Below are 9,438 nucleotides of genomic sequence, written 5' to 3' on the forward strand. Positions count from 1 at the left end.
GTTTTGCAGAGTTAAGCAACTGTTCAGTCTCAGAGCTGACTCCTTGTTTATGGACTGTTTTAAGAGTACTAAGCTAGAAGTTGATTGGGGTATGGTCACACCGCAGTTACTGTGCGGAAATAGCTTTTTTAATTGACTGGTTTTACATAAAAGCCCCCTTGGCCAGGCAGATCAGAAGCACATGCCACATTCACAATGAACAAGAAGATACAGTATTTTGGAACAGTTTGTGGCCACTACACAATCCAAGGCCAGCAGATGTTGAGAAACACCTAGATGGCACATGCTATCTATGAACAGCATGAGAGAAACTTCCATGAAATACAGGAAATCAAAAGCAGACACTTCCCCTGAACATAATGATGTTCACATGGACAGCCACTGATGTACAGCTACTCCACCATCAGCTGATGAAGCCTGTCTTATGTGGGGCTTAATTTGTTTGCTTTTGTGCCATGCCCATAAGTTAGTACCCTCTTTTGAATCAGCTTATTTGGGCATCTTTACCTGGGTACAAATAGATTCTGCAAGCAGGATATATGGAATGTAAACATATGAACAACTAGTAATTGGTTATACAAGAGACTTCCTGGATTTAACAAGCTATTAGCCTAAATACCACCCTGATAAGGTACTTGGAGGGTCTATCCTAGCTGGACACCCACCAGAAAGGAGGAGTAGTTTTAGACTAACTAGCCTCCCTCTTTTGTTGTGGTTTTTTTTTTTCCCCTCTAGGATTTTATGCCTTTCCCAATTGGAAATTGCTTTTGAATTCTTGATCTACTAAGAACCCTTGTCTTAACAGGGGCTTTAATTAACCCTTTTAACCTTTCTACAGACCTTTTCCACAGCTCTTTCTCAGCAGTCTGAGTCAAGGGTGCACAGCTGTGCTTTATCAGAACTGGTTCTTGGTGTACAGGCAGGTGAGCCTTGGGAAGATTTCATCAGGGGCTGTGGGGAGGGAGGGTTACACAACCAGAGAGAAGTTAACCTCCTCTGTGAAAATCATGTAATTATTACAGGTGTACTGTGATAGCCAGCAAAACTCGTATGGTGACATGTCTTCGCTGCTTACCCTTCATCTAACATCTGCTGTCAAGATAACAGCAACAAAATGCAGCAAGGTTAGTCATGCCTGGGTTATCTGAGGCAAGCCATTACATCCATGTGATGCAAAGGAGGTTGATGTGTGTGAGAGGGAACCTTTCATGTCAGACTCTCAGAGGTTGTTCTTGTGGTCATTGTTACCTGCTGGGTTTACAATTTAGCTACTTTGCTTTAAGTGTATTTTTGTTCAGGCTACCTATTACTTTGCTTTAATAAATGTGCTGTTATATAAAAATTATCTCCTTTTTTCTGAATTTATTTCCATGCTTTGCAAGAGGCAATACTCTGATTAGCTAATTGTGTGGATTGAAGTTCATGAGTTTCTATAATCCTGTTACGAAAAAAGGTCCGTTTGTGAAGCTAAGCTGTATATAGCACTAAATCTGTGCAAATCAAGGAAAAAATGCACAAAGCTTACAGGCAAACTGTTCTTCAGAAGGTCTTTAGAAGCATTTTTCTGTACTTCAGAGGGTTGATGGCCAAATTATTACTTTAGCCTGTCAGGTATCAGGCTCCACATAATACTTGATTTGAGAAATATCAGGGGGTATGTTTTGGCAAGGTTGTTATTTGATTTTGTTAAAATACAGTTTCTCCTGCTTTGCTAATGATCTAGTCAGGTGTGCAGCTGGGCTACAAGCCTTTATCATGAGGTAGCAATGATGTTGCAATATTTCTTAAATATAACTTTAAAATGTCAAGATAATGTAAACTGTAAGTTAACTGACACTCCCAAAAGCAGGAGCTACAAAAGGATAGGGAAGATTCACAACACATTTTCTACAGTGTTACTTATTTGGTAAAATTGGAGCCAACTGGATTTCAGTGTACTGTGACTTACAGGTGTGCTGGAATTTTCCTGGTGGATGGGTGGATGGATGTGCGTTCTAGAGGTGGAATCAAACAGATGCTGGATTTTTTAGCATTGTGAGGTTTACAGGACCTAGTTAAACTTGTGAGCTTCTCAAGATGTGATGAAAAAAAAAGTGAAAAAGTGCCATGTTGTTGACAGGAGAAGTTCTGTAAGAAAATAGATGTTGAGGTGTTTGTAGTGATGCTGCACGATGCAGAAAGGAACATTTACATGAATACTGATTATTTTACATTATTACTTTATGCAAAAGGGAGACAGGAAGAGCTGCACAAAACCTCATGTGCTGTTATGGCCAGACCCTTGTGATGTTTCTATCTGGGAAGATAAGCTCCTGATGATTAACAGAGGGTGCTCTAAGAACTGTAAGTCAGTACAGCTGTTTTGTAATATTGCACAATTTGAAGAGCTAACTATTGTCGGCTGTTACTGTCATTCCATATATGCCAGTTAAATAATTTGGTTTTAATTGAAGCAGAAGTTCGATACATTGAATTTAGGGTTGACCTATTAAAAAATAGGGCAAGATCAGTTGCTTCCATAATCTTATATTTCAGTCTGGAATAAGAGGGGAAGAGCTCTCCAGGAGGAAAAACACTTAACCTTATGAAGAACCAAGCATTGTTTATATAGTGCTAAACCTTTTTTTTTTTAGTGTTTTCTAATAATAGGATATACACTCCATTTTGGCAGGAAGATGTTACAAAAATGCTAAAAAAAAAATATCCGATGAGCACCTACCTTCCTGTTAATTACTTATATCTGGAAAGTAGAAGTTACTTTCTTCACACAGAGATGAAGGATTTTAACTGTGTGCTTAGGCATCACAGCTTAGCTGAAACAGAATACACCCTTCAACTGTAATGCATGCAAAGTGAGTGGCTTTATGTAAGCCTCAATCCAGACTGTAAAATTATGAATAGAAAAATGGTCAGAGTAGAAGAGAAGAGTTATAATGACATTAAGCTCAAACAACTAGACCCCATTGCCTGTCTTTGGGGGCTTTCCTATAAGGTATTTGAAATAATTTTACAGATACTGTATTCAATCCAAATTAAAAAGGAAAAAAAAAAAAAAAGTTGTGTTTTAGAAGAGAAAGCAATTGCACGTTGAATACAAAGCTCATTCCTGTTTAAATCCTGACTTAGTAGCTGGACTTCAGGCAAGCCAGCTGGTCTATAATTCTCTTTTAAAACTGTGAATAAAGGGGACATGAAAACTCACTATCCAAGTTTCTATAAATACCTATCTAAAACAAGATTTGGGAATTCATTTGTTACATTTTGAGAGGAGAATGAGACAACAGAGCATGTTATGCAACCACAGTTAATGGGAGGGGAGGGTTCTGGGGTGGACTGATAAGAGAGCAAGCTCTGGGGTGGGAGTCACAGGACAGGAGCATGTGGGACCAGGCCAAGTGGTAAGTATGAAGAGGCAGCTATGTCAGGCACCACTGGTACCTCTGACAGCAACCCTAATTTGGGAACAGCACCTTCTTCCTCATAACTGTTTATACCAGTGAAAAAGCTGCTGGTAATTTGTCCCACTCACCCAACTGGCATCACACACAGGAGCTCTGTTTGAGAGAGACAAAAAAGGGATCCAGTTTCTGTCATCAGCAGAGCTGCAGTAGTTCCACATCTTGGAAATACTAAGCCACTTTTGCTTACAGACTTATTTACAAACTATTGTTTTCCCAACTGTGTTCTTCATTTGAGGAATCACCTCTAAAACAGGTGGATTTGTAAAGTCCTGCAGGTGTACCTATCACATAAAGAATCACTACAAATGTTAGGCCTTACCAATATATTAGTGTTTTTTTGAAGGAGTGGACATGGGAACAAAGGAATCTACTCCGTGCTGTGCATGTGAGTTGGGATGGGATGGGATTTTCCTTTTTTTTTCTTCTCAAGAAATGAGGTCAGCTTAAAACCTAGAAGGCTTGAGAGGGCTTCTGGGGACATGCCAGGGGGCATCTGGTCAACATTTTAGGACATAATCTGATAAAGGAAAACATTACTAAGTTTCTTGATGGCAAAATGATGGAAGAGCTAGGAAAAAAAATCTCACTAGTGAGAGACTGAGTTAAAAGCTTCATTGTCAAGAGGAAAAATACTAACTGCATCAGACGGTTTTAAATTACTCTGACATTCTCAGTGCAGAGATCTGGGAGTCATTTTGCATAGTTTTGCATAGCTGCAAGACACAAGATCAGTGGTCTATGACAGCCAAAAGGCAAGTAGAACATTAACAATTCCTAGGAAAAAAAATGAGGAAAAAATAGATTATACTATGCAAGTTCTATGGCATGTCCTTATCTTTAACATTGCAGTGCCTCCCATCCATCTGAAAAAGCATACAGCAGAGGTGAGAGACAGCAGAGGTGAGGGACAGAAGAGGCTGCAGGAAGGAAGATCAGAGGTACAAAATGGTTTCTTCACAAGAGATGAAGTAACTCACTTTCCACGTTGAAAACAACTCAAGATGAAGAATATGGTATATGTAACAGTGTGAAAGATGAATAGGGAACAAGTAATTGCTGTTTCTGTAAATTTACAACCAGTTGGCACTCAGTGAAATCAGGTTTAAACAGAAAAGCATTATTTGAAGTAGCATTTTATGAAGTATTCCTCATACAGCATGATTCCATCATGGATCTTCTTGCCACAGGATATGCTGGAAACAAATAAAATAGCTCTAAAAGGCACCATCCACACAGGGGCTTGCTGGCTGTAAACATCTAGATTTGCATGATCCAAATGCAGTCTTTGTCTTGGCAAGCTCCTCAGTTCTGATCAGAGAAGAACAGGAGGGTGTACTGGTGAAGGATCTCTTCCTAGAAGGATCATTAGCCAACATGGGAGACAGGTTGACCACTATGGTGGTTCTGATATTCTTACAGCTGTTGAAAAACAAAGTTAAGAGCTTTGCCACGTGACATACAAGCCAGGTAGCTAACAGCTAGGAGTGGGGATAGTGGAGACTGGAGACGGAAAGCATAAGATTTAAGATTCCTGAGAAGACACATCTTTAAATAATTTCAATTACAATATAGCTCTTTTCTGTGCTGATGAAGGCTAAAAAACCCAACAGCGTTGTGTCACAGTGTTTGTGTCACAGTTTAAACCTTCCCCCAAGCTTCCCAGTATGTGGAAGGTGATGTTTATGGTACAGAATGCTTGGGCTGCCAGAGCAGGTTGGCTGCCCTGGGCCCCTCCAGCCACTGCACCTGCACAGGTCAGACCTGCCCTCAGCCTTGGTCACTGTGGGAACCTGCTCACCAGAGCTGGGTGTAACAAAACCAACACAACTTTTCTCCTTCATTCTCACAGAATTGGACTCTGCAGCCTCCTGCAAAACCAGGACACTTTGACATACAGATTGTCCAAGAGCAGTGGCACTTCCAAAGCAGATGCTAGAACCTTGCATTAAAAAAACAACACTAACCTGAACTTTTAAGTGTTACTTCACATATATGCATGTTTTTGTGCATTCAGCAGCAACACTGTGTTTGTTGGGCACATTGGCAAGCTCAGGAATTTCAGAGCAAGAAACAGCTTTAAAGCTTTCTCCCCAACGCATACTCCTTTAAACCTACTTTTCACTCACTCCAGCTGTAGGCTGAGGTCTGCGATGACTGAACTGGACATGCCTGCAGTTAGCTCCTTCTCTATTATTGCATGTATAATAATTCTAAATACAAATTTGAAACCTTACCTAGCAGCAAATACTTGTCATTCAGTCCCTCCCACTCTCCTGCCTAACTCCACAGACCCAGTAGATGGTAATTATCTTGGGAGCTGCCTCTGGCCGTTGCCAGCCAGCCAGCCAGCCTGCCCTTGTCCTTGCAGGGGTTTCACACTGTGCTGCTGAGCAGCTGGCAGCTCTGGCAGGCAGCCAGGGTCAGACAGCTGCTCTGCCGGCCCAGCCTTCTCCCCTTCTGCACCTCCTTCTAAAGAACTTGCACAGCTGAAGGGGCTCCTCCTTTTTCACTTGCTGGCCAGTGCATCACTGGTGTCTACCTAGCATGTACAGGGGAAGAGAGGAAAAATGAAGGCAGTCCTTCATCAGATCTAAGGGGACTCGAAAAAAACACACTAAGCTAATCAACACAAGCACACTGCTCTGTGCCCTGGCTGCAGAGAGGTTTTCTACTTAGCACGGCTTATTTAGAAGATATTTTAGATGTTAATAATCCATCATTGTTACTCAGTCATCAGCTGCTGCAACCAAATACAACCTTTCCTGTGTCAGCTAAACTTTAAAAATTATAGTTATCCTAAAATAGTTAAGAATAGTGATTATATTTGAGCTACAGAAGTAAGCCAAACAGATTTATTTTGGCATTAGATTTATATAGATCCTAATGTTAGCTAAATTAAAAAAAAAAATCTATTGCACTAAAAAATATGCTTCTGCTGTGGATTATAGAGAGTAGAAAATGCATAGAAATCTATGTAAGGAATGAACTGAAAGGTTTTGGTTTTAGAAGCTGTTCATGCCAAGACTGCATATCCTGAAAATACAGTCATTTACAATGATGTTTTACCATGTATTGTTGTGTATATTAAAATCACAGGAAATTTTAAATTGTCCAATTAAAAAAAGTAGCAGCCACCAAGAGCTAAGTATTAAACCAGCAATATATAAATAACATGGTAATTGGTATTCATTAGAATTAAAGAGAACAAACAGAAACAAAGGCTTTAAATCATAGCTGTTAATGTTTTGATTCTTTAAGAGTTACCATTTTTTAATTTATCTGCAGTAAATACATACAAATTTTGTCCCTAAGAGATTGCTACCTACCCTCCAGCAACTCTCTTAGTAACTGTTAGATCCAAGTATCCGTTAACTTTTTGTCACATTGTGTAACCTGAATTGTTACGCATTTCTGGTTTTGCTATATTGCTTGACTTTAGTTAAATAAAAATGCTAGTTGCTTTATGTTCCTTATTATTGACTTGATGGTCTTATGAACTGGAAATCTGTGCTGTGGCCAGTGTTGTTCTTGTGTAAGAGTCCTTGGTATTTCGTGGCTCAGGGTTCTAATGCAGGTACTCAAAAACGTCTCAGAACTTTTGTCTGGTGCTGGTGGTTTCTGTCCAGTTACATTAGCAAAGTTATTACTACAAAGTCAAGGCATATCTGTGCCCAAACCTGCACTGGCTTAGCTGAACTACTGCAAACCCATAGGAACAGACTCAAGAGAAGACCCTGATATAGTAACAAGGTGCACGTTATCCCATTTATTGCCTTAAAATGCAAACACAATTTGTGGTTTTCTACAAACAACTTAATAGGTGATCAAACTGCAAAACGTGAAGGGGTATTTATAGTGCTACTGTGCTACTGTGCCACTGAAGAGATTACAGATATAACTTATTCTGGTTGCAAGTCAGAGAGACTGGGTTGCAAGCAAGGAAGATTGGGTTGCAAGAAAAGCCTTACAATGAAAGGTTTGCTGTCTGCATGGCAGCTGAGGAGCTGAGCTGGATGCACATCCTGCAGCGTGCACAGCTTGAATGAGATCCTCACAAAGGGCTACCAAGTGAGCAGTCCAGTGTGGGGAAAACTAGCAAGTCATCTAGCTTCCAGCAGATGGTGGACATGTGAAGGTTTCTTCTTGAATCTCAAGGAGGCAAGAAATTGGGTAGGTTCAGTTTGGAACAGTAGGCATGATTTCCCCAGGCTTCTGCAAAGCTGCTTAACTTTCACTAAGCTAATAAAATTACTTTTCATGTACGCTTTTCAATTTAATATGAATGTGTTCCATGAATGTGTTCCAAACAACTCTTAGCAGGAACAAACCCCTGGAAAGGTCAGATGGTATACTTACTTGGGACTCCCAACGTGCCTGCTAATTTGGGAAACACAGAAACATTCAGGCTGGATTTCTGTAGAGCTTTGCCAGCTGTTAAAGAGCTGAGGCACATTTTCCCAACCCTCTCTGTGTCCATGCACATCATTAAAGCTGACTCGAGGATAATGCTACTAGCTCCTTTAAACTGGCCACACAACTGTTTATTTTAAAGAGTTTTAAGAAACTGTGAAAGAAGTTACTTTAAATCTTTTTTACACATATTCATAGTGAAGCATTTGGACTAATTTCCTGGTGTTTGATTTAAGATGTGAATTAATTTTTTTATCTAGTTAAAATTTATTTTTGCAGCATAAATGCAAATTTACTTTGCTTTACAATATATATTGTGTTAATTCACATTTATTAATGAACACATAGGTAGGATGGCCCATAGGACAACTTCCAGGCTTTTTTAATGTTGCTGTCTTTGTGATTAGGTCAGACTGTAAACATATTCAACTGGAAATATAAAAGGTAATACAAAATGAAATTCCTACTATGATTGTTAAAGAGTAGTGAGGGACTTATATTCCAGAAAAAGAGTTGGCCTGGTTAATGAGTTAAGAAAAATACAGTGTGTATTAGCTGGAAATAAATGTAAACTTAAAACAGGAGAATCTGTCATGCATTTCTTTCTTACACATTCACCATTCTTAGTACTTCATTATACTCAGACACATTGCTTTCAGTGTCAGTAACTCTGCTGTCAGCTCTAAGACACTCAGATGCAGTTGAGAATCCCCAACAGTCATGTCAGCACAGTATGAGCAAGCTGCTCATAAGTAACAGGGTAGCTGCCAAGAAACCATGAGACTGAGGAAAAAAAACACTGAAAGGAGGTGATACTAATGGAAGATGTGGCAGAAAAGGGAAGGATGAGTTCAACACACACATTGCTACAGCAACTGAATGTGACCCCACTTAGACAAAATACCAGTTTTCAATACTCTTATCAAATTAACAGATCTGATTGTGAACTTTCCTGTATTTAATACTTACTAAGGATGTGATGGAAAGCCAAAGAATTTTAAATTGTTTGATGGTAAACCCAACTTGTTACCAAGTACAAAAAAAGAAGTTTGTCCTCTGAGAGGCATTAACTAGAGGCAACAGAGTGAAAACATCATATCCTGTTTAGAAATCTTATGTATACACAATGTTAACTTAAGCAGAGACATTAAAACTTTAAAACAAGATTAATTATGTATTACATATGCCTTTTATTTTCTCCTCTAAGACAGGAAAAAAAATCTAATACAGTTTCTATAAAATGCTATGTTTACGCACCTAAAATATTAATTTGAGGCAAGCTGCTTTGAAGGAAGTTTCATCTTTCAGATCATGGGCTTCAAATAATCATATGAACTGTGATAAAACATATGAACTGCCAATTAACCAGTTAGCAGTATACAGAATGAGCATTCTGCAGACGTAATTTGAGTGAGCTAGGTCTGAAATAGGCATTACCTTTTCAGCACTGAAATGGCACTGGGTGAAACACACTGTCTGTTCTGCACTACCTGGTCCCCAGTCAGTGTTCTGTCAGGAAGATGAACACACAAATAACTAGAAGGCCACTGTAAGGCAAAGCAGGTAC

The sequence above is a fragment of the Chaetura pelagica genome, unplaced genomic scaffold, assembly GCF_000747805.2.
Source record: "Chaetura pelagica isolate M959 unplaced genomic scaffold, ChaPel_1.0 scaffold189, whole genome shotgun sequence".
NCBI classification, from domain to species: domain Eukaryota; kingdom Metazoa; phylum Chordata; class Aves; order Apodiformes; family Apodidae; genus Chaetura; species Chaetura pelagica.